General features: G+C 36.7%; 1 pseudogene; it reads left to right on the top strand.

Moving 5' to 3' along the window:
* Nucleotides 1-17,172: 17,172 nt before the first annotated feature.
* Nucleotides 17,173-18,153, top strand: LOC106980196 (high mobility group protein B1-like; annotated as a pseudogene).
* The last annotated feature ends 4,777 nt before the right edge of the window (nt 18,154-22,930 follow it).

The following is a 22,930-nucleotide window of genomic DNA, read 5'->3' as shown; positions in this document are numbered from 1 at the left end:
TTTTTTTTCTTTTTTAGAGAAAGAGAGAACACAAACGAGTTGGGGAGCGGGGCAGAAGAGAGAGAGAATCCCAAGTAGGCTCCATGCTCAGTACGGAGCCTGATGCAGGGTTCAATCCCACAACCTTATGGTCATGACCTGAGCTGAAATCAAGAGACAGACCCCAGGGCATCTGAGTGGCTCAGCCGGTTAAGTGTCTGACTCTTGGTTTTGGCTCTGGTTGTGATCTTGCATTTCGTGAGTTTGAGCCCCACACTGGGCTCTGCACTGACAGAGTCTGCTTGGGATTCTCTCTGCCCCTACCTCTACCTAGCACACTCTGTCTCTCTCTCTCTCTCTCAAAATAAATAAACTTAAAAAAAATTGTTTTTAAAGAGTCCTACACTCAACCCACTAGCCACCCAGGCGCCCAGCCAAAACAATTTTTTCAATATAGTCTTTATTATTAGATAGTATTATGTTATTTTTATGGATGAAGAAATAAAACTTGGGAGAGGTAAGGAACTTGACCAAGGTGAGTGTCAGAACTAGAATTAGTTGGAATTCAAGACTATCTCACTCATAAGTTTTTGCACGTTCCAATATACTAGGCTCTACCAGAACTGGAAGTTTTCTAATTATCTATCGATTCAACTTTCAGTAGATGATGATGTTGGAAGTTTTATGATTGGATGATATATTTTCAGGGAAATTAGACAAAATAGATTCTACATTAGCCTATAATATTTTGTGTTTTAAAAAAGACATCTGGTAACATTTTTTGTTAAACAGACATTTTTTAGCCTGAACAGGAAAAAAAAAAGCAATTTTCAGCTGCTTGCTAACACATATTATGTAGCCCTATTTAAATTAGTCAAATCCTCACCAGAGCTACTTTGGTTGAATAAATCTACTTCTTAAGAGTCTGTATAGATTCTTTCATTTGGCAACTTAGCTCTACTCACTTCCTTATCAAGACTTTAATAGAGAAAACGGTAGTAGGTGAATACACATCATGACATAAATAATTCATAAGGCTTAGGGCTCAGGAATTTTTGTATCTGAACAATTAATCAATCTACCTATGGAATTAATAGAATTTTGGTTTTAGGATTTCAGAAGTCAGTCAACAAATAAATTTTGAGATATTTGATGAGACAAAGTTAACCTTCCTACACTCTCCCTAATGCAAGTACTCTTAAGACTAATTCTATAGGAAGCAGGCACACAGAGAGGATCATGAAAATTTAAGGAAATGACAGTTTCTTTACCATGTATTGTATTAGCAATTTAATCTGTGCATTCTTTTTAGATTTTAAGTTAACAGTCTGCCAGGAAACACCCTGCAAAGTTGTCACACACGGGCAATATACCAGGTTAATAGAATGTTGGAAATAGCATGGAAGTGTTAGGAGATCTCAGAGAAAAAAGCTGTTTACTCTTCACCACCACTAGATATAATCTAAACATTACTTCCCTGAAAGGATATGCAGTGTCACTTACATTCAGCCTAGGCAATTGCATTTCTCTCCTGGTCTTTGCTGAACTGTGCAACATGAACGTAAGCTTTGGTTATTTGAGGTAAACGAACCCTGTGGTCATGCCTGTTTCAAGTGAAGCTAATGTCAATAAGGACAGGCATGGAGGAGAAACTAAAAGCCCCAAAACACTTATTATCTTCACAAAATGTAATGAGTCAGTTCCTACCCTTATTGATGTCAGATTTTTATAGGGAACATTACATCACATAAAGTCTGAAGAAGAATGGAAGCCAGAATAAACAGAGCCATGCATCAAAAAGTCTTAAGTCTCACAGCAGACAGTGTAGCTAATGTAGTCATATTCATAGAATTTTTTATCCAGACTACAGCAATAAAACAGAAATATGAACATTGGAATATATTTATCTACCTCATAAAGTGTATAACATTTTATGTACACATGTAAATAAAAGGACTTTGCCTGTCTCCAGAAATGTACATGCTTTTCATTTCTCTAATGACTCACACATGAGGTTGCATAAAGTTTAATTAAGTCGTGAAATGTAGAAGATATATATACCAAACATATTTCATCTTAAAATTAATTTTGCCTATTTTAAAAAAAAATACTCAACATTCCATAACATGTCATTTTAAGCTCTCAAGACTTAAATATTATTTCATTGAGAATGTTATACTGCCTGAGTTTTAAAACAAAGTTAAACATTAAGAGTATCAGTAATGGGATAGTAGTATTGTGATTATTATTGTTTTTTTAAGTTCTCATTTATTGGTGATATAAACAAGCATTTACAGGCCGAATGACACAATCTCTTGGGTCTGCTTTACAATGCTTCAAATACTTTGGAAAAAATAAAAGTTTGGGGGTATCGATGAAACAACAGTGCAGAATGCTGATAATTATTGAAGGTGGAAAATGAGCATGAATGGGCTCATTATATTATTTTCTCTCATCATATATATGTTTTAAATTTCCATTATAAAAACATAAAACAAGAAAAATATTAACTGAATAAAAATCACACAGTCTCTATTTAAAAGAGAAAGTTAGGAGCAGTAACAGTGAGATACAGCAATTTATATCAATAGAGATGGTGTAATTTTGGTTTTATGCTTTACAATGACCATATTAGGTACTTTCTGTGATAGTATTAATTTAGCATGCATCTGAAAGATTTTAATTACATATGGAAACTACATTTTTCTTAAATATGTTCAAAAGCTATCTTAAAGTATTTATAAAAAGTCACCTTTGGAACTAAAAATATGATCTTTTTATAAAAGTAAAATAGTCTCATCTCTATCATTTTCCATATGTTTGGAAGGGATTTACAAAGTGGGACAGCCCCTGGGGTGAAAAATCCCAGAGAAATCCCAGATAGAGGTGCATCTTAACAATTCAGTAACCCTGTCTATAGTTCCTCTTTGCACAGAAGTTCTGGACATCTTTCTGACAGAGATTTTTAGGCAGCATTTGTTGATACATATTTTCAAGCATCTGTCAATAATATATAACATAATTACTAAATCATATCTTTTGTTTATAACATGCAAGAGAAACGAAATATGTATTCATGGCAGGTAAGTAATAGAATTTCATGTTAGTTTAAATGGATTTTAACAATGGGGTTTGTGGTTCTACATTAGGCCTTATTTACATCTGGAGAAAAAAGTTCTTAAAATTAATACATTTGTTTTTCAACAAAATCATTTGCTTCAGCAAATGATCAGGTTGTTCTTAACATCGATGAATTGTGCTTGAGTGCCACCTGGTGGCTCTCTGCCTCCATACAGCAGGATTTCCCTTTGATCCTGGGCCTGAGAAAACCCTTGCACCAGCCTGGCATTCCAGATGCCAAATTAAAATAAGACATTATTTGCCAGACAGATAGATCGACTACTCAAAGACTGTAGCATCCTGAACCTCATAACACAATAATATCTTTATTTCATATTCATCCTCTTCATACTAGTTCAAATCCTGTATGTTCAAGTCCAAATATTCCCAGCCTGAGAGACTCTGCATTTTCTACACATTCTTCACATTTTGTGATGTCTACCCTGTTATTTATAGCTGCAGTCACAGCTGCCTCTAGATCAGTGGTTCTCAATCTTGAATGCTATTTGAATCATATTGAGTGTTTTTTAAAAAATGACGGAGGCCCAAACCCAGAAAATCTGCTATAATAGGTCTGGAATGGGGTCATTTTGTAAAGGATTGTCTGTTCTTGAAAGGTGAGAATTATTTCTTCTTCATCTCTGAGAAAGTACATTGTGTTGAACATACTAAGAACACAATATATGTGACAAAGATAAAGCAACTCTAGAGTCTACATGTTTGTTTTAAAACAAGGCAAGAACTGGTCCATCTGCAGAATCTTTGATTCATGGGCTCTGCTAAGAGTATGCCATTGTCCCATCCCCCAGAAGACAAACTAAGGGTACAAATAGCTCCTTTTTCACTCAGTCCCATGCAATTCAATAAAAAAATTTAGTATCCAGATATTTTTTAAGTTAAGAACTACACTGTGGCAAATTTATATATATAGCAACACATACATAAAATCATGAATCACAATATTATTTATAATAGAAAAATATCAGAAATAATCCAATACTTATTTATAGGAGACTGGTTGAATAAATTATAGTATGGAGTACCATGTGAGCATAAAAAAGAAAATAAGAGAGATCTCTATGAGTTACTACGAAATTATTTCCACCATATGTTGATAAGTAAACATGACAAAGTCTGAAATGTCTATTCTATACTCCTTATTGTGTAAGAAAGAAAGAGAAATACATGTTTGTTTTGCCAAAAACAGGAAATGAAGAATAAACAAAATAATGAAGACATTTACCTTTAGAAGACAGGTGGGAAATGGAAGAAATAAGGATGGAGTGACATTCTGTGAGCACACCATCTCACAGTTTCAACCTTTGAATCATATAAATGTTTTTACATAATCAAAAATTAAATGACAGTATGAAAAAAAAATTAAATTGGCCATAAACACAAATAAATGGACCCAAATATATCAAAGTATATTTAATATAACCAAACAGAAAAAAGAATTAATTCAAGTAACTTTTGAACACATTACTATACATGCTTTAAAAATATGTTTTTAATGTTTTTTTTATTATTTTTGAGAGAGAGACAGAGAGACAGAGACAGAGTGCAAGTGGGGGAGGGGCAGAGAGAGAGGGAGACATAGAATCTGAAACCTGCTCCAGGCTCTGAGTTGTCAGCCCAGAGCCCAATGCAGGGCTCAAACTCCCAAACCGCGAAATCATGACCTGAGCAGAAGTTGGATGCTTAACCAACTGAGCCACCAGGTGCCCCTACTATACATCCTTAGTGGGATATATTCTATGAACAAAAAGAAAAGAAATATTTACTTACTATACTACTCTTAGTAGTCATATTGTATTAAAACTCTAAAACTATTCTATTGTAGGATACTGTAAATAACATATTATTGTTACTATGATCCAAGATTTTCAGTATAAAAAAGTTACATATAACTTTTTATATATAATATATATATGCATATATATTAAACAAAAGCAAAGCTAAACCCTAAAATGTTAAATTTGTAATATTTTAAAAACTAAATTAAAACAAAGCAATCTCTTAGCCCATAAAAATAAAAGTATATCCAATTGAAGCTACAATCACATAGAAAAGAATTTTTCCAAGTAACTTTTAAAAATAAAATGTGATTGCATATCTCTATAGAAATATACCCTAAGGATGAAAAGAACTGCAAAATAAAAAAAAAAAAAAAAGTAACTATTTTCAGTAATCATATTGTAGACAATAGTGTTATTCTGAAATTGTTATTCAGGATAAAGCCAATGACTATGCGATATGCTAATTCTTTCATTACTGGTGTCACTGAGAACCAAGGTTCTTGGCATGGAGGAAAAGAAATAAAAATGTAAGACAGAAGCTTTTAGTAAAAACCCTACAGTCTTAAATTTGAATTGGTTGTATTATTCAGGATATATTATTGGATGTACTATTCAGTATAATCGAGGATATAATTCTTCTTAAAAAGAAATTCCTAGCTCTCTTTACTGAAAAGGCCAGAAACAATGATTGTATCATTGGTAATGAGCATCCCTGGAGCTTAGACTATGTTAATCTAAATACCATTTCACTCTAAAAAAAGAGAAGTAGCTGGTTCCAGGTCTAGGGCAGAGAAAATATAAAGCAAATTTGGAATCTCTTACACCACAAGGCAAGGAAATGCTCAAAGACTAGTGAGGGCATGTCTTGATTAGAAGAGGCTTCCATTAGCTAAATCTGGGATAATCTGAGCATCAAAGAAGACCAAAAACAGTAAAGGATTAAAACGTCAAGTTAAAAATAGAGTCCCTAATGGCACACAAAAGAAATAGAGACATAAAAGAGGTGGGGAGAATGTTGACAGGAAGAAAAACTCTTCTTTTTTTTCTTTTTCTTTTTTTTCAACATTTATTTATTTTTAGGACAGAGAGGGACAGAGCATGAACGGGGGAGGGGCAGAGAGAGAGGGAGACACAGAATCGGAAACTGGCTCCAGGCTCTGAGCCGTCAGCCCAGAGCCTGACGCGGGGCTCGAACTCACTGACCGCGAGATCGTGACCTGGCTGAAGTCGGACGCTTAACCGACTGCGCCACCCAGGCACCCCAGAAAAACTCTTCTTGATACAGGAATGACAGCTAATAATTATAAAGGAGTGAAAGAATTTTCTTAAACTAATCACTTTATCTTCCATAGCCTAATAACTGATTTAGATGAGAATCATTAATGGATGATAAAACTATTGCTTAAAGGTTGATGGGAAACAGTATATTCACATGGTCTCTAAGTACCCTATGAAATACTAATGTCAAAGAGAATATACCTTCAGAAAGGAGCTATCTGGCAGTCTGCCCTTAACCAAATGATTATATATTTTGCATCACCAGTAGGAAGACAAACTGACCTACTGAGCTTCCTGATGTCATGTAGTAAGTACACATCAACTATGATTCAGGCTCACCAGAAATATTTAATTTAAACCTAATCAAAAGGAAATCATAATACAAATTCATAATGTGAGACATTTACAATGTCATGAAAAACTAAACAAGGTAGAAGGAATGTTCTAGTTTAAAGAGACATGGCAACAAAATATGATGTATGAATCTTGATCATACCCAAAAAAGCAAAAACAGCTATAAAAGTTATTTTATGTACAGCTAGGGAGGGGCAGAGAGAGAGAATCCCAAGCAGGCTCTGAACCACCAGTACAGAGCCTGATGTGGAGCTCGAACTCACAAACTGTGAGATCATGACCTGAGTCGAAGTCAGACGCTTAACTGACTGTGCCACACAGGTGCCCCCAAAATTGCACATCTAAATGAAAAGATTTTGAGTTAATAATGACCTTAGAAATCACCTAACTAAACCTCCTCAGTATGTAGATGAGAAAACTGATTCAGAGATTCAGTGGCTTGTCCAAATTCAACAAATGTTTAGTGCAAAAGCTGTGAAATCTAAAGTATACAATCCATAGTGGTTTCCATTAATCCATTTATTGAGCAACTCCTATATGCCAAGCAGTCCTACTTCCCATTTGAGATGAACCAAGAAGAACATACTAAATGAGGAAATGCATATATAAGTCAATCATCACAAATTTCAAATTTAAATTTAAAATTGATTGAGCAAAGGAGAAGGCAGAAATGCTGGCTTTGAAGATGGAGGGGTTCATGAGCCAAGGCACATGGACAGCTACAGAAGCTTGGAACAGCCTCAGCTGATAGCCAGCTGGGAATGGTGACTGCTCCGATCCACACCTACAAGGAACTGAATTGTGCCAAGCATCTAAATGAGCAAGGTAAAGAATTCTTCCCTAGAGCTTCCAGAAAGGAATGCAACCTTAATGACACCTTGATTTTAGCTCAGTGAAACTCACAGTAGACATCTGACCTACAGAACTGTAAAATAATAAATTCGTATTGTTTAAAAAAAAATGGTTATGGGGCACCTGGGTGGCTCAGTCAGTTGGCATCTGACTTCGGCTCAGGTCATGATCTTGCGGTTTGTGAGTTTGAGCCCCGCGTCGGGCTCTGTGCTGACAGTTCAGAGCCTGCAGCCTGCTTCAGATTCTGTGTCTCCCTCTCTCTCTGCCCCTCTCCCGCTCACTCTCTGTCTCTCAAAAATAAATAAATATTTAAAAAAAAACTTTACAAAAAAAAAAAAAAACGGTCTATGAAAAATAGGGGCACCTGGGTGGCTCAGTCGGTTAAGCATCCTATTTTGGCTCAGGTCATGATCTCATGGTTTGTGAGTTTGAGTCCCATGTCGGGCTCTGTGCTGACAGCTCAGAGCCTGGATCCTGCTTCAGATTCTGTGTCTCCTCCATCTCTGCCCCCACTCGCAACCCTGCTCGCACTCTGTCTCTCTCTCTATCAAAAATAAATAAACATTAAAAAAAAATTTTTTTAAACAATGGTTGGACAAAAATAGGAACCAGGGATTTGTTAGTTCATATACCCGGAAAGGGTAGCTGTGGAGACTTGAAACAGGTCTCAGGTACCACTGGAATAGAACTCAGATTATGTTTACTATTTCTCTTCATATTTTGGCTGTACCTCTCTTTGTATGAGGGTCTCTGTGTTTCTATTTAGAGACAGATTTCCTTCATGTCACAGAGGATGGATACAGCCACGGAAACTCCAGAACTACTACTCAGCTCAACAACATTAAAGAAAACAGAGGACCTCCCTTTTAGTGTCCATATGTAATATCACATAGAAGGTTACTGATTGTCCCAGATCAGATCATGTAAAAACAAAACAAAACAAAACAAAACAAAACAAAACAAAAGACAAAAAACAAAACCTGGCCTGAGGGTCAGAACACTGTACTTGGCCAGATTTGGGTCACGTGCAACCCCACTGTCCACTAGTAAGCTGACACGTAACTGACAGCCCTATCACTCCTGCCTGCCTACCCCCAACCCCACCAACCACATGGAGCAAGATAAGGGCAGATTCCCTAAGATGAAGGTGAAAAGGAACACCAGGCAGACAAAAACAAAAGAAAGAGGTAATAACTACAGTGAGTAAACAATAGGAACAAATTATAAAGGTAAAAATGCATACGAACTATTCAGGAAGTAGTACAAACTCAGTTCTGGTAGGGTTCCAGGGAATAATGAGAGAAAAGGTACTTGGGGCTATATTGTGAAAGTTAGTAAAATAGTGAAACGTCAGGCAGAAGAAAGTGGTACCTATTAGGTAGAAAGTGGAGAGCCACCAGCTTTAAAAACAAACACACAATGGCATGATTTAATTTGGGTTGTGGGAAGATTATCAGTCATCAGTTTATAAAAGTGTAGTCCTAGGTCCACCAACATCAGAAATTATCTGGGTACTTTGTTAAAAATGCAAAATCCTGAGTCCTACCCAAATTTATCAAATGAGAATCTCTAAAGGTGGGTCACAGATAGCTGCATTAGAAATAAGAACCACAGGGACACCTGGGTGGCTCAGTTGGTTAAGCATCTGACTTTGGGTCAGGTCATGATCTCATAGTTCATGAGTTCAAGCCCCATGTCAGGCTCTGTGCTGACAGCTCAGAGCCTGGAACCTGCTTTGGATTCTGTGTCTCCCTCTCTCTCTGCCCCTCACTCACTCACACTCTGTCTCTGTCTCTCAAAAATAAATAAATGTTAATTTTTTTTTTCTTTTTTAAAAAAGAAAGAAAGAAGCACCACAGGCATTATTTCTACATTCTAAAAGCTGAGAACAAATAGGGTAGAATTTTAATAAGAAAAATGTTTAACAGTATACATTTCCAAAATGTTTTAGATAATTAAAAACCTCCCACTTAATCCTTATGCATTTTGTCTGTTACTACTAACTAGCAGAGTGATGGGTCAATAATTTAACTGCTCTGAGCCACAGCTACCCAGTCTGTGAAAAGTAAAATTTGGACTAATAATTAATCTCCTTTAACATTATAATACCATGATTTTTAAATCCTGTTTCTTGAAATATTTCTACATCCCTATGCAGTAAAAGGTTAATTCAGCAGGCTTGGGTTGTTACTAAACCCTGCCCATTCCAAAGAAAGGGCAATCCCTTGATGGCCCTGGAAAATTACTTCTGCCTTGGGATATCCTGCCAGATGACAGGGTTTTTATATACCTCAGGCCTTGGGCCATGTTGCATCAGTTTGGCCTTTGTGAGGCTGGATCCCCACATAAAAATACTAATCCCCAATTGACTGATCCCAAAGAAAAATACTGGATACCAAGGCTCAGGAAAGTTTCCCTGGTTCACTACTTTGCACATGTCACACGTCACTGATGGGAGAAAAGAGCATCCAACTACAACTACACTAAAAGACAACACCTAGAAGCTCATTCCTGGACTTGAGCCATGTGTATTTTCTCAATGCTGATTTTAATCTTCATCCTTCCACTGTAATAAACCATAGCCATGAATATAACAGCCTTTCTGAGTTCTGTGAGCCTTTCTAGCAAATCATCAAATCTGAGGTTGGTCTTGGAGACCCTTGACACAATCAGCATTTCAACATTACACTGTCAGTGTGGCTTCCAATTCAAGTAAGCTTAAATATTGTTTAAATAAAACATTCTGTATTAATTTTTCATTCTGCTGCCCTTCAACTTAATATCTACTAGAAATATATCCTAAAGAAATCATAATGAAATAAAGAAAGCCATATCTTAATTTAAAAGCTAATTGCAGTATAGTAGAAAATTGAAACAACCTAAAATTTAAATAATCTAGGTATGCTTTACTGAATGATAATATGTCCATTTAGTGGAATAGTTATTAAAATGGCTTTAAAATTTTTTTTAATGTTTATTTATCTTTGAGAGAGAGACAGACAGGGCGTGAATGGGGGAGGGGCAGAAAGAGAGGGAGACACAGAATTCAAAGGAGGCTCCAGGCTCTGAGCTGTCAGCACAGAGTCTGATGTGGGGCTTGAACCCATGAACTGTGAGATCATGACCTGAACCAAAGTTGGACACTCAACCGACTGAGTTACCCAGGTGCCCTAAAATGTTTAATTAAAGAACACAACTGTTTCCAAACCGTGTATGCATATAGACAAACTAAAAGAGAACATGGACAAACAGGAGATTATTTACTGTAGTATTCAAAGATTTAAAAAAATTTTTTTAATGTTTATTTATTTTTGACAGAGAGAGACAGAGCATGAGCGGGGGAGGGGCAGAGAGAGAGGGAGACAGAATCTGAGCAGGCTCCAGGCTCCGAGCTATCAGCACAGTGCCCGACATGGGGCTCGAACTCACAGACCGCAAGATCATGACCTGAGCCAAAGTCGGAGGCTCAACTGACTGAGCCACCCAGGCGCCCCTCAAACATTTTTTACTGATTATTGTTGCTATAATAAAATTGTTTTTATAATAAGTAAATATTTTAAGTGCCAAATTATAAATGTAATTCTCTGGTTCATGGTACTAATTCAATATTCTTAATATGAATAATAAAAATCAAGATCACTGACACCATAAACCATCCACTAAATAAAATAGATATTGTAGGCTCTAGGTGGAACCCAAGTCCCTACACAGGATTAGGAAATAAGAGAGAGGGGCAATATGGAAAACATGTAGTGGAAAGGGATTGGTCACAGGGCCAAACCCACACACTGAGTACCGGCTTTACCTGCCTCTAGCTGTGAAGTCATGAGCAGTCTCCTTCACCTTGCAGAACCTGAGTTTCCTCATTTGTTAAATGGGAACAATAATAAAGGCTTTACAGAATTACTGCCACAGTAAATGAGTAAAACACTTAATGCAGTGCCTGCACAAGAAAAAGCTAAATAAATGTTCAGTTTCTGCCTTCTCCCTCAATTCTACACTCAAAGATTGCAGATGTTAATCTATAAAGTTTTTTAAAGTGCTTTTCTCCTGTGACACCTACTTTCCATACCATATTAATTATGAAGGTATTTATTCTCATGGCATAAAGAATGGTGACCCAATAGATCTGAAGAGAAATCTTAATTTCTAGGTGATGGGTAACACATACATCACTTTTTTTTCACTTAGGTAAGTCAAAAATCCAATTTTGAAAATCAAATAATCTCATCTGAACCTGTTACTAATTTTCAAATCCAGAATAAAGCAACGTTAACACAACAAATATTTATCAGAGGCCATTAACGAGTCAAAAACAACAATAAAAATAGAAAAATAATGAAATAATAATAGGTAGGGATCTTACCACAGCCACTGTCACTGCTTTCCAAAAGCTTCTGGGCATTGTATTTTGCTAAGGAATTCAATTATGGAAATTTTTCAAAATTGTTTCTTTCTTTTTAAGTGCAAAACAGAAAATTGTGGTCAAATAGTCTTTCCATGGTTATTTCAAAAGCAAAATAAAATGACAGTGCACAAATATTTTCATGCAGTTTGCAAAGTTGCATAGTACATCCATCCAGTCTATCTGACATGTTACTCTATGTTTTTGTGTGGGAAGTAATGTCTCTTACCAAAGCATGCTCTTTATTTGGTCAAACAGAAGATTCAGAGAAAAACAAGTAAGGCAATCTTCATTTTCTTACTAGTGGGAGTCAAGTGTGCATTGAAGAAATATTTGTCATGCTCACCACATTTTTGTTATATACTTGTCTCACAGAGCCAGTGTACAACTTTGAAGAAAGAAGAATAACTGCTGTGTATAATGCTGGAAAAATACTCCCTGCTATCCAGCTTCCCTCCTACAGGATAGCCAGGCCAATCTTTCTGAAACATAACTTTGAATTCTGAATCTTGCTCAAAATTTCCAAAAGTCTTCCTTTTGTCTTTTGCCTGACAGCCAGGCTGTCCAGCCCAACTTTAGTGATTGCTCCCACCAAAAGCCCCCCAATAACAAGGCCAAACTAGTCCACCTCTGTACTTTGCTCATCCTGTTACAACTGCTTAGAATGACTTTTGTCTAAATCCTAAGCATCTGTCAACACCCAGCTCAAGCCCTCTCTCATTCATAAGAACTTTCCTAGTCCTTGTGGTTCACACATTAGCTCTGTCTGAATGCCCATAGCAGCTTTTGTATGAACTCTTCTTTTGGTATTTAATAAAATACTCTCTTGTACCCTTGCCATGTCTTTTTATGATTCACCGTCTACTGCAGCTGTCGGAAAACGCAAGTGTATACCACTCCCTCCTTTGTTAATAAAATGTTTCCCCCACCCCCACCCGTGTGGACTTGGGGTTTGACTTGCTTTGACCAATGAAATAGTTGGTATGTAACACTTCCAAACAGAAGCTTTTAAAGGAATTGCAATATTCCAAAAGTCTCCTACCTCCTATGCCCTCCACCTTCAGAAAAGCATGTTGTACATAAAGTTTTCCTTTAGTTTAGGTCCTAAAATAAGGAGATATGTGGAGGAAATTCAGCCTGCAGTTTGTAGAACAATCACATCCAACCAGTAGCTGACAGTATGGACCTGAACAAGAAATAAATATTTATTATTGTGAACTGCCGAGAATTTGAGATTGCTTATCACATAGTGAAAGACAACTGATATAATAACTATTATTTCTTAGGTACTATGTCCTATATCCACAATATCTCATCTAACCAACACAATAATCCTATGTGTTAGCATACTTTATTATCCCCATTTTACATATGAGAAAATGAGAATAAGAGAGATAAGGTAACTAATCCAAAACACACAATGCTGTAAAATTCTACAATCAGACACATTTAGCTTTGAAGTTAGATTCCGTCACTTACTGAATATAGTATCATAGGCATAATATAATCTCACTGGAACTCAGTCACATATATAATAAAGATAATGCTTAAGTTCTTCTCACTGTACTTCTAACGGCTGTTGGAAGGATTAAATTAAATAATGTGAATGACCAAATAATTTAATAAATTAGTGAGTTTTAATTTATGTCACCTCTAAATTAGGCCCTGAGATAAAGACTTGGTGTGGGTAGTTTAGGAAACACGTGTAACAAAGTGGGGGAAATGAGGTAGAGAATGAGAAAAGTGAATAAAATGATTAGGTTACTATTTGGGGAAATGGGCTCAATCCCACAAAGATAGGTATATGTGGAATATGTATCAGATGGTCAAGTAAGTTCCTATCAGGCCCAACCCTTTCACAAATAACAACAACAAACCCCAGACCGAAAAAAAAAAAAAAAAAAAAAGAAAGCAAAGTCACTGGAAAGTGAACCAAAAAAGTGAACAAGTGGATTTTAGAAGAATCAAAACTTGGAAGAAGGATCAAAAGAGATGAGTTTCCCATCATTACAGATTTTATCCTGAGAGCAGGGTAACATTAGCACTAAACAGTGTGTCTAAAATCTAATACAAAACAGTCTTTCTGGCCTGAAAATCAGAGGATGGCATTTAGAGCAGCCACAGATCCTGGTAAGTTGGGAAAAATAAGTCAACCAGAAAGGAAGAGCCCTGAATTCCATTTATAAACTCTGCCCAAGTCTCTGAACCACACATGAATGGGGCAGAATCCAATACCTCAGCTAAGGACAAAAGGAATGAACAAAAACTTGAGCTGCTGCCCAAGAAATAAGTGTTTACAGTTTAAATTTGGCCAGTTAATTTTCCACTTAAAAATATGATTAACAATCTTTGGAGAAATATAGAGTATTCACTACATAACATTCTACAATGTCCAAGATATAATCCAAAATTGCTCAATTTAAAAAAATCAGAGAAGTGTGGCCCATTTTCAACAGACAAGATTATTAACCAAGACCAATCCCAAAATGATCTAGATGTTCAAATTAGCAGACATGAATTTTAAAGCAGATTTTGTAGTTCTGCTCATTGAAATAAAAGAAAATATTCCTGTATTAATAAAAACAAAGAATCACAGCATAAAAAATAGAAACTATTTTTAAAAGGAACCAGAAGAAAAATCATGAACTGATAAAAATGCAATTTTGAAAATAAAATCTCAATGAGCAGGCTTAACATCACATTGGATATGATAGAAGAAAGAATAAGTGAACTTGAAGATAGGTCAATAGAAATTATCCAATCTGAAGGACAAAAATTTTTTTGTTTTATATTATCAAATCTAAAAACACTTTAGGACAATAACAGAAGTCTAACATACATGAATCAGAATCCCCAAAGGAAAGCACAGAAAGAGAAGGGGAGAAAAAATATTTGAAATATAATAGCCAAAATCTTCCAAATTTAGTAAAGGGCAAAAATTTACAGATTCAAGATGCTCAACAGGAGAAATGCAAAGAAAACCACACCCGGACACATCATAGGCAAGCTGCTAAAAAGCAATGATAAACAGAAAATTTTTAAAGCAGTCAGAAAAACAATGATACATTGCCAATAGGGGCATAACTATTTGACTATGAACTGACTTCTCATCAGAAACTTATAGAGATCAGAAGACAGTAAAACAATGTTTAAAGTGCTGAAAGAAAAAAAACTATCAATTCATAAGTCTATATCTTTCTTGATATACTTGAAAATGTCTTTCAAGTATAAAGTTAAAATAAAGATATTTTCATGTAACAGAAAACTGAAAGAACTGTACTACAAGAAATGCAAAAAAAAAAAAAGTAAAACTAAATTTCTGTGGGCTAAAAAAAAGTGAAACCAGTGGAAACTCAAATCTTCAAGAAGAAATAAGGAGCTTCAGAAATGATTACTATAGATAAATATGAGACTATTTTTCTTCTTTTAAAACATAGGACTATTGGGACACCTGGGTGGCTCAGTCAGCTAAGCATCTGACTCTTGATTTCAGCTCAGGTCAAGTTCTCACGGTCATGAAATGGAGCCCCACATCGGGCTCTGTGCTGACAATGCACAGCCTGCTTGGATTCTCTCTCTCCCTCTCTGTCTGCCCCTCCCCTCATGCTTTCTCTCTCTCTCAAAATAAATAAACATACATTGGGGCGCCTGGGTGGCTCAGTTGGTTAAGCGTCCGACTTCGGCTCAGGTCATGATCTCGCGGTCTGTGAGTTCAAGCCCCGCGTCGGGCTCTGTGCTGACAGCTCAGAGCCTGGAGCCTGTTTCAGATTCTGTGTCTCCCTCTCTCTCTGACCCTCCCCCATTCATGTTCTGTCTCTCTCTGTCTCAAAAATAAATAAACGTTAAAAAAAATTAAAAAAAAAAAAAAGAATCTGGTGGTGAGTGAGTCCAGAACCTTTAAAAATAAATAAATAAATAAATAAATAAATAAATAAATAAATAAAAATAAATAAATAAATAAATAAATAAATAAAAATAAATAAAAATAAATAAATAAACATACATTAAAAAATGACTCTCTTAAGCAAATATAATATTGTCTTGTGCAATTTATAATATATATAGATGTAAATCTTACAACATCTGTAGCATAAAAGATGGAAAAGGATCTATAAAGTTGCATGGGTACTACATTTTTTTTTAAGTTTTAATTTATTTTCTTTGACAGAGAGAGACAGCAAGTGTGGTAGGGGCAGAAAGAGCAAGAAAGAGAGAATCCCAAGCAGGCTCCATGCTGGAGCCCAATGTGGGGCCTGATCTCACAAACCATAAGATCATGACCTGAGCCAAAACCAAGAGTTGAATATTCAACCAACTGAGCCATCCAGGCACCCCGGTTTTGACATTTTTATGTCAAGCAGATACCTATATATCATGACCTATTTATATAATATATATATATATACACACATATATACATATATAATATACATATATATATACATATATAATGCAAAGAGGTCTAGCCAAAAAGTTGTTAAGAAAATAAATTTTTTATACATTTTTTTAGTGTTTATTTAAATTTTTTTATGTTTATTTATTTTTGAGAGAGAGAGAGAGTGTGTGAGCAGGGGGAGGGCAGAGAGAGAGGTAAACACAAAATCTGAAGTGGGATCCAGTCTCTGAGCTGTCAGCATAGAGCCCATCATGGGGCCCAAACTCACGAACAATGAGATCATGACCTGAGCTGAAGTCTGATGCTAAACCAACTGAGCCACCCAGGCATCCCTTTAATGTTTATTTATTTTTCAGAAAGAGAGAGAGAGAGTGAGAGACAGAATGCAAGTGGGGAGGGGCAGAAAGAAAAGCAGACACAGAATCTGAAGCAGGCTCCAGGCTCCAAGCTGTCAGCACAGAGCGTGTTGCAGTGCTTGAACTCACAAGCTGTGAGATCATGACCTGAACTGAAGTTGGATGCTTAACCACCTGAACCACCCAGGAGCACTAAAATAAAATTTTTTTTAATATTCAAATAATCAAAAAAAAGGCAGACAAGGAAGAACAGAGGAATAATAGAGAACACAAACAGAAAATAATAAAATAGCATCCCTAAGTCCAACCACATCAATAATTACATTAACTGTTAATGAACTAAATACTCCAATTAAAAGGCACAGATTGCTAAAATGAATAAAAAAGTAAGACCCAACAATCTTCTGTCTACAGGAGATACACATTAAATATAAAGGCACAGGTTGAAAGGAAATGGAAGGAAAAGATATGCCATACAAATAATAATCATGAGAAGACTAGAGTGGCTATATTAATATTGGACAAAATAGACTTCAAAAAGCATCCCATCAGAGAACAAGGAAGGTAGAGTCACCTCTGCTTTCACTGGAACAAGCACTTTTGGTACAGAGGAAAGCACTCAGAAAGAAAAACAGTGACAGACATAGTGTCAAAAACTGTGTGCTGCTCTAGGTGAATTTAGTTGAGCCAAGGGGATGTGAAGAAGCTATCAGTGGCATCTACTACAAAGTGAATGAATAAATCAATTAATAAATAGTGGTCTCATAGCCATTGCAGTATACAATGAGTTGTATAGAGACAGTGCTGTGGCAAATGAGAGCCAGACAGGCACCTGGTGACTCTGTGCCTCACTGAGGAAAATAAACATGGACAGAGGAGATCCTTAGAAGCCAAGATGCAACTGTCATCATGTGCATTTTTTTATATGAAATTTATTTTCAAATTGGTTTCCATACAACACCCAGTGCTCATCCCAACAGGTGCCCTCCTCAATGCCCATCATGTGCATTATTTATGCAAACTCTGGGGGGAGCACAAGAAGAAGAACCCAGATGCTTCAGTCAGCTTCTCAGAGTTTCTAAGAAATGCTCAGAGAGGTGGAAGACTATGTCTGCTAAACAGAAAGAAAAGTTAAAGAAATGAAAAAGGCAGACAAGGCCCATTACAAAAGAGAAATGAAAACTTATTACCCGCCCCCCTTACAGAGGAAACAAAAAAGAATTTCAAGGATCCCAAGGCACCCAAGAGGTCTCCTCTGGCCTTTTTCTTGTTTTGTTCTGAGAATCACCCCAAAATCAAAGGAGAACATCCTGGCCTATCCATTGGTGACATTGGTGACATTGCAAAGAGACTGGGAGAGATGTGGAATAATAACACTGCAACAGATGACGAGCAGCCTTACGAAAAGAAGGCTGCTAAGCTGAAGAAAACTATGGAAAAGATATTGCTGCATACTGAGCTAAAGGAAAACCTGATGCAGCAGCAAAAATGGAAGTCATCAAGGCCAAAAAAAGTGAGAAGAAGAAAGAAAAGGAGAAAGACAAGGAAGATGAAGGAGATGAGGAGAAAGAAGATGAAGAAAATGCAGATGAAGAAGATGATGATGATGAATAAGTTGGTTCTAGTGCAGTTTTTTTTTTCTTGTCTACAAAACATTTAACCCCCTTGTACACAACTAATACCTTTTAAAGAAAAAAAATTGAAATGTAAGGCTGTGTAAGATTTGTTTTTAAACTGTACAGTGTCCTTTTTTGTATAGTTAACACACTACCAAGTGTGTCTTTAGGTAGCCCTGTTCTGGATGTATTTCCAGTAACCACTAACTTTGTCTGGTACAGTACAGGGGTTAAAATCGGTATGGAAATTTATGGGGCGCCTGGGTGGCTCAGTCGATTAAGCGTCCGACTTCAGCTCAGGTCACGATCTCACGGTCCGTGAGTTTGAGCCCCGCGTGGGGCTCTGGGCTGATGGCTCAGAGCCTGGAGCCTGCTTCCGATCCTGTGTCTCCCTCTCTCTCTGCCCCTCCCCCGTTCATGCTCTGTCTCTGTCTCAAAAATAAATAAACGTTTAAAAAAAATTTTTTTTTTAAAAATCGGTATGGAAATTTAAAGCAGGTTCTTACTGGTACATGGTAGTAAGTAGTTTACTTATGTAGGGGGATGGTAGTTTTTTGATCTTCAGTTGTCTCTGATGCAGCTTATGTGAAATAATTGTTCTATTAACTGAATACCACTTTGTAATTACAAAAAAAAATGTTGCAGCTATTTTGTTGACATTCTGAATGTTTCTAAATAAATACAAATTTTTATTAAGAGAAAAATAATGGTCTCAGCAAAATAAGATAAACAGAAAACTTTTCTGCTACAAACATTTAGAAATAGTAGACAAATGTAATAAACATTTTTTAATGCACAGTCAAGTTCCACAAAAAAGGACCAGAAACAAAAAATCCAAGTGGCAATCAAATGACCTGATGCTACAGCGACAGGGAAGGGAAGGAAATTTGCAGGTGGACAAGAATAGATTTTACAACTCAGCAGGGTCTTGACTTAATTGATTGACAGAAAAAGTCCAGGTCCCATAGTTACAAGATGGTCTCCTTTCTAACAGACATTCTTGACCTCTCATTCATTCTTTAAAGCCCTACCCAATTGGGAAAAGATTCTGTGTCTGTCATGTTTCTTTCTATTATAAGCAATGAAAACTGAGTTGCGAATGGGGAAAAGTGAGCGAGGAGGAAGAGGGAATTCCTGACTATGTAAATGAGACTTAAGGCCTTCTTTCTGGATTCCACACTCAAATGATGTCAATATGACCTGTTCTTGATCCATCTCTCAACTTTTCTTTCCTGTATGTTGCTTTCTACATGGAGATTTATTCCACCTCATAGCAAGATGGCAATCAGCATCTCTAAGCTTACTGTTCTACTGCTTCTTGTCCAACAAATAAGAAAGCTTCTTTTTCACTGTAGACAAACAAAACTTCTGACTCTGTTTAGTGTAAATGGGTGACATGCCCATTCCTAAACCAATCACCTCAGAGATGTAATATTTGGGGGAAGGGAGAATGCAATATTTTGATTTTCCAGTTAAATCATATTCCCACTCCTAGAACACAGGATGGAATCACCCACTTAAGCTATTGTAGGAGATATTTTGGTACCCCCTTGTCCCTCTTCTTATTTCATTTTCAGCTGTGATAGAAACTTCTGTGCATGCTGAATCCACCCCTCCTCAACCAGCAGCCCCATGTTTCTCTACTTTTCTGCCCACTGCTTTCTAAAGTTTGAAAAGTTTGCTCAATCCACACACAGGCACAGGCCAAAAGGGCAGAGGAATTAATGTCCCTGGTAGCAACATTCAATCAATCAGAGATGAGGATAGAAAATAATTACAGATATTACAAACCTCCAGTTCCCCAACTTTCTATGCACTTGGGATAGGTCAAGCCTTACCATCTACTCTAAAGAAATTCCTAAGAGTCTTTTACACTTTCTGGCCAGAGTGCCAAAAGGTGACAAAACTTGGATACTGATTCAGCTCCTTTTTTTCCCCTCTCTTCCTTTTTTTTTTTCAAAAGTAATACAAGTTCTAGAGCGTCTGGGTGGCTCAGTCAATTGGGCATCCGACTTCGGCCCAGGTCATGATCTAGCAGTTAGTGAGTTCAAGCCCTGCACTGGGCTCTGTGCTGACAGCTCTGAGCCCAGAGCCTGCTTCAGATTCTGTGTCTCCCTCTCTCTCTGCCTCTCCCCTGCTTGCACTCTGTCTCACTTTCTGTCTCTCAAAAATAAATAAGCATTAAAAATTTTTGTAATAAAAAATTTTTAAAAGTAATACAAGTTCAAATTCACCAACTCTTTATTCTTCTGAGAATTACTTCCACAAACAATACTCTGCCACCCTTTAGCTACTTGTACATCATGTACCGCCTCCCAAAGTTTCTGTCCTCCTCTCTGTCAGAATTAGTTTTGAGTACAAAGGCTCTATTCAGGTTACCTTGATTTTATTACCTTTTGATTAATATCCCCAACCAAAAGCTCCAGAGCAGTACAGTATAACATTATCTTCCATTCCCCTCTCCAACCTTAGACTTTATGTTGTATAGGATCCAGAGAATGACCATGAGCACAAACAGTACAGGAATTTGTATTGTTTTCTTAACCAGTAGCCAACTTTAATCTATTCAAGAATCTCTTTCACCTACCCCAAAACATTCTATACTTCCTTTGTTTAGTTAAAATCCCTCTGTAAGAAAAATGAACTATTGGGACCTCATGAAGATAAAAAGCTTCTGCACTGCAAAGGAAACAACAAAACTAAAAGGCAACCGACAGAATGGGCAAAGATATTTGCAAATGACATAACGGACAAAGGGCTAGTATCCAAAATCTATAAAGAACTCACCAAACTCCACACCCGAAAAACAAATAATCCAGTGAAGAAATGGGCAGAAGACATAAATAGACACTTCTCTAAAGAAGACATCCAGATGGCCAACAGGCACATGAAAAGATGCTCAACGTCGCTCCTCATCAGGGAAATACAAATCAAAACCACACTCAGATATGACCTCACACCAGTCAGAGTGGCTAAAATGAACAAATCAGGAGACTATAGATGCTGGAGAGGATGTGGAGAAACGGGAACCCTCTGGCACTGTTGGTGGGAATGCAAACTGGTGCAGCCACTCTGGAAAAGTGTGAAGGTTCCTCAAAAAATTAAAAATAGATCTACCCTATGACCCAGCAATAGCACTGCTAGGAATTTACCCAAGGGATACAGGAGTGCTGATGCATAGGGGCACTTGTACCCCAATGTTTATAGCAGCACTTTCAACAATAGCCAAATTTCAACAAGAGCCTAAATGTCCATCAACTGATGAAAGGATAAAGAAAATGTGGTTTATATATACAATGGAATACTACTTGGCAATGAGAAAGAATGAAATATGGCCTTTTGTAGCAACGTGGATGGAACTGGAGAGTGTGATTCTAAGTGAAATAAGTCATACAGAGAAAGACAGATACCATACGTTTTCACTCTTATGTGGATCCTGAGAAACTTAACAGAAGACCATGGGGGAGGGGAAGGAAAATAAAATAGAGGGAGGGAGCCAAAGCATAAGAGACTCTTAAAAACTGAGAATAAACTGAGGGTTGATGGAGGGGTGGGAGGGAGGGGAAAGTGGGTGATGGGCATTGAGGAGGGCACCTGTTGGGATGAGCACTGGGTGTTGTATGGAAACCAATTTGACAATAAATTTCGTATTAAAAATTTTTTTTAAATAAATAAAATGAAAAATTATCTTTTTTCATGAAAAAATAAAATTAAAATAAAATAAAATAAAATAAAATAAAATAAAATAAAATAAAATAAAATAAAATCCCTCTGTAAGGAAACATTCCTGCTTCAAACGTGTTAATCTCCCTCTTTAACCAGAAAAATGTAAACAATCTCTTACGAAACATTTTCTTGCATCTTACATTTTCTGGATCATAGCCTAATCCATCAAATGTATGGGTATGTAAGCTTGTTAAGAACGACATATCTGTGCTGCCAGCTTTGGGACTAGATCAACTCAAGGTCCCAAAGAAGTTCCCACTGAGTATATTCCATCTGCTAACTTAAACACGCAAACTGCACCAAACTGCACGTCACTCCAATACCATGCTAATACCAGCATAGTTTTATCTCATGTCTCAAAAGTTGACTTGTGCCCAGGTTTTTGTGTGTACTATCACAGGCACAGATGGCACTTTCCTCCTCCGACACTGCTAGATAATTCCTACTAAAGTCATTCCTTAGAATAAACTTCTTACCAGCATACAGCACAATTCCCGAACAATTACTTAAGACAAAAGAAACACTTTCTGGGTAAAGAGGATTGGGAGATATAGGCTTCCAGTTATGGAATGAATAAGTCATGGGAATAAAAGGTACAGCATAAGAAATACAGTCAATAATATTGTGATAGCATTATATGATAACAGATGGTAGCTACACTTGCAGAAAGCATAGCATGATGTATAAACTTGTCAAATCACTATGCTGTACACCTGAAACTACTGTAACATGCATCAACTATGCTCAATAAAAAGAAAGAAAAAAAAGATTTTCTAATTCATTGTCCCAGCACATTGTGACAAAGGTAAAATCATGACTCTTGTGCAAATATGTACAATAAATATGTATCAAATATTTCACTTAACATACTAATTAATGAGAGAATGATTAAGATGTTACAACCAGTTCAAAGGAGAAGCCGAAGAGCAGGCATCCATATAAGCAATCAAGAATGCTGAAATGGGGGCGCCTGGCTGACTCAGTTGGTGGAGCATGCGACTCTTGATCTCAGGGCTGTGGCTTCGAGCCCTACGTTGAATGTAGAGATT

This window comes from Acinonyx jubatus, chromosome B2 (genome assembly GCF_027475565.1).
Source record: "Acinonyx jubatus isolate Ajub_Pintada_27869175 chromosome B2, VMU_Ajub_asm_v1.0, whole genome shotgun sequence".
Taxonomy (NCBI): Eukaryota; Metazoa; Chordata; class Mammalia; order Carnivora; family Felidae; genus Acinonyx; species Acinonyx jubatus.
The sequence above is the reverse complement of the archived record's forward strand: the minus strand, read 5'-3'. Positions and strand labels throughout refer to the sequence as shown.